Here is a 3,722-nt window from a genome sequence, read left to right on the forward strand (position 1 = left end):
TTTTTCTTCCTGTTTTTCATTCTGTTTTTGCTTTTTTCATGGATTTTGTGACTTTTTATGATCATCAACCTACAAAAGAGATAAAATAACAAAAGAAAATAATTAATTATAAAACATTGGGTTGCCTCCCAACAAGCGCTTCTTTATTGTCACTAGCTTGACAGAGGACTCTCATGGAGCCTCAGAAATGCTCAGAACTGTGTTGGAACCTCCCAACACCAAACTTAGAGTTTGAATGTGGGGGTTCAACACCAAACTTAGAGTTTGGTTGTGGCCTCCCAACACCAAACTTAGAGTTTGACTGTGGGGGCTCTGTTTGGCTCTGTTTTGAGAGAAGCTCTTCATGCTTCCTCTCCATGATGACAGAGGGATATCCTTGGACCTTAAACACCAAGGATTCTTCATTCACTTGAATGATCAACTCCCCTCTATCAACATCAATCACAGCCTTTGCTGTGGCTAGGAAGGGTCTGCCAAGGATGATGGATTCATCCATGCACTTCCCAGTCTCTAGGACTATGAAATCAGTAGGGATGTAATGGTCTTCAACTTTGACCAGAACATCCTCTACAAGTCCATAGGCTTGTTTTCTTGAGTTGTCTGCCATCTCTAGTGAGATTTTTGCAGCTTGCACCTCAAAGATCCCTAATTTCTCCATTACAGAGAGGGGCATGAGGTTTACACTTGACCCTAAGTCACACAAGGCCTTCTTGAAGGTCATGGTGCCTATGGTACAAGGTATAGAAAACTTCCCAGGATCCTGCCTCTTTTGAGGTAGTTTCTGCCTAGACAAGTCATTCAGTTCTTTGGTGAGCAAAGGGGATTCATCCTCCCAAGTCTCATTTCCAAATAGCTTGTCATTTAGCTTCATGATTGCTCCAAGGTATTTAGCAACTTGCTCTTCAGTGACATACTCATCCTCTTCAGAGGAAGAATACTCATCAGAGCTCATGAATGGCAGGAGTAAGTCCAATGGAATCTCTATGGTCTCAGTTTGAGCCTCAGATTCCCATGGTTCCTCATTGGGGAACTCATTGGAGGCCAGTGGACGTCCAGTGAGGTCTTCCTCAGTGGCGTTCACTGCCTCTTCTTCCTCCCAGAATTCGGCCATGTTGATGGCTTTGCACTCTCCTTTTGGATTTTCTTCTGTATTGCTTGGAAGAGTACTTGGAGGGAGTTCAGTAATTTTCTTGCTCAGCTGACCCACTTGTCCTTCCAAATTTCTAATGGAGGACCTTGTTTCAGTCATGAAACTTTGTGTGGTTTTGATTAGATCAGAGACCATGGTTGCTAAGTCAGCGGTATTCTGCTTAGAGCTCTCTGTCTGTTGCTGAGAAGATGATGGAAAAGGCTTGCTATTGCTAAACCTGTTTCTTCCACCATTATTGTTATTGAAACCTTGTTGAGGTCTCTGTTGATCCTTCCATGAAAGATTTGGAAGATTCCTCCATGAAGGATTGTAGGTGTTTCCATAGGGTTCTCCCATGTAATTCACCTCTTCTATTGAAGGGTTCTCAGGATCATAAGCGTCTTCCTCAGATGAAGCTTCTTTAGTACTGCTTGGTGCATTTTGCATTCCAGACAGACTTTGAGAAATCATATTGACTTGTTGAGTCAATATTTTGTTCTGAGCCAATATGGCATTGAGAGTGTCAATCTCAAGAACTCCTTTCTTCTGACTAGTCCCATTGTTCACAGGATTTCTTTCAGAAGTGTACATGAATTGGTTATTTGCAACCATTTCAATCAGTTCTTGAGCTTCAGTAGGCGTCTTCTTCAGATGAAGAGATCCTCCAGAAGAGCTATCCAAAGACATCTTGGACAGTTCAGAGAGACCATCATAGAAAATACCTATGATGCTCCATTCAGAAAGCATATCAGAGGGACACTTTCTGATTAATTGTTTATATCTTTCCCAAGCTTCATAGAGGGATTCTCCTTCCTTCTGTCTGAAGGTTTGGACTTCCACTCTAAGCTTACTCAATTTTTGAGGTGGAAAGAACTTTGCCAAGAAGGCATTGACTAGCTTTTTCCAAGAGTCCAGGCTTTCTTTAGGTTGAGAGTCCAACCATGTTCTAGCCCTGTCTCTTACAGCAAAAGGGAATAGCATTAGTCTATAGACCTCAGGGTCAACCCCATTAGTCTTAACAGTGTCACAGATTTGCAAGAATTCAGCTAAGAATTGATGAGGATCTTCCAATGGAAGTCCATGGAACTTGCAATTCTGTTGCATTAGAGAAACTAATTGAGGCTTAAGCTCAAAGTTGTTTGCTCCAATGGCAGGGATAGAAATGCTTCTCCCATAGAAGTCGGGAGTAGGTGCAGTAAAGTCACCCAGCACCTTCCTTGCATTGTTGGCATTGTTGTTGTTTTCGGCTGCCATGAGTTCTTCTTCCTTGAAGAATTCGTTCAGGTTCTCTAAAGAGAGTTGTGCTTTGGCTTCTCTTAGCTTTCTCTTCAAGGTCCTTTCAGGTTCAGGATCAGCCTCAACAAGAATGCCTTTGTCTTTGCTCCTGCTCATAAGAAAGAGAAGGGAACAAGAAAATGTGGAATCCTCTATGTCACAGTATAGAGATTCCTTTAGGTGTCAGAGGAAAAGAAGAGTAGAAGACTGATGAGCGGATAATTTATACGCTTTTTGGCATTGTTTTTAGTATGTTTTCAGTAGGATTTAGTTAGTTTTTAATATATTTTTATTAGTTTTTGGTTAAAATTCACTTTTCTAGACTTTACTATGAGTTTGTGTGTTTTTCTGTGATTTCAGGTATTTTCTGGCTGAAATTGAGGGATCTGAGCAAAAATCTGATTCAGAGACTGAAAAGGACTGCAGATGCTGTTGGATTCTGACCTCCCTGCACTCGAAGTGGATTTTCTGGAGTTACAGAAGCCCAATTGGCGCGCTCTCAACGGCGTTGGAAAGTAAACATCCTGGGCTTTCCAGCAATATATGATAGTCCATACTTTGCCCAAGATTTGATGGCTCAAACCGGCGTACAAAGTCACCCTCAGAAATCCCAGCGTTAAACGCCGGAACTGGCACCCAAATGGGAGTTAAACGCCCAAACTGGCATAAAAGCTGGCGTTTAACTCCAAGAAGAGTCTCTGCACGAAAAAGCTTCATTGCTCAGCCCAAGCACACACCAAGTGGGCCCGGAAGTGGATTTTTATGTCATTTACTCATCTCTGTACACCTTAGGTTACTAGTTTTCTATATATAGGACCTTTTACTATTGTATTTTCATCTTGGTTCTTCTGGTTCCCTCTCTGGGGCCGAAACCAATGATCACTTTTGTTCTTATGTATTTTCAACGGTGGAGCTTCTACACACCATAGATTAAGGTGTGGAGCTCTGCTGTACCTCGAGTATTAATGCAATTACTATTGTTCTTCCATTCAATTCCGCTTGTTCTTGTTCTAAGATATCACTTGTTCTTCAACTTGATGAATGTGATGATCCGTGACACTCATCATCATTCTCACCTATGAACATGTGACTGACAACCACCTCTGTTCTACCTTCGATTGGGTGAATATCTCTTGGATTCTTTAATCGGAATCTTCGTGGTATAGGCTGGAACTGATGGCGGCATTCAAGAGAATCCGGAAGGTCTAACCTTGTCTGTGGTATTCTGAGTAGGATTCAATGATTGAATGACTGTGACGTGCTTCAAACTCCTGAGGGCGGGGCGTTAGTGACAGATGCAAAAGAATCACTGGATTCT

General features: G+C 42.0%; 1 non-coding gene across 1 annotated transcript; it reads left to right on the forward strand.

Annotated features, from left to right (window-relative positions):
* The first annotated feature begins 1,870 nt into the window (after window positions 1-1,870).
* On the forward strand, window positions 1,871-1,978 carry LOC112704307 (small nucleolar RNA R71). The gene has a single exon (XR_003154939.1). It is a non-coding gene; the product is annotated as a small nucleolar RNA R71 (small nucleolar RNA).
* Window positions 1,979-3,722: the final 1,744 nt, after the last annotated feature.

This window comes from Arachis hypogaea, chromosome 7, assembly GCF_003086295.3.
Source record: "Arachis hypogaea cultivar Tifrunner chromosome 7, arahy.Tifrunner.gnm2.J5K5, whole genome shotgun sequence".
Classification (NCBI taxonomy): Eukaryota; Viridiplantae; Streptophyta; class Magnoliopsida; order Fabales; family Fabaceae; genus Arachis; species Arachis hypogaea.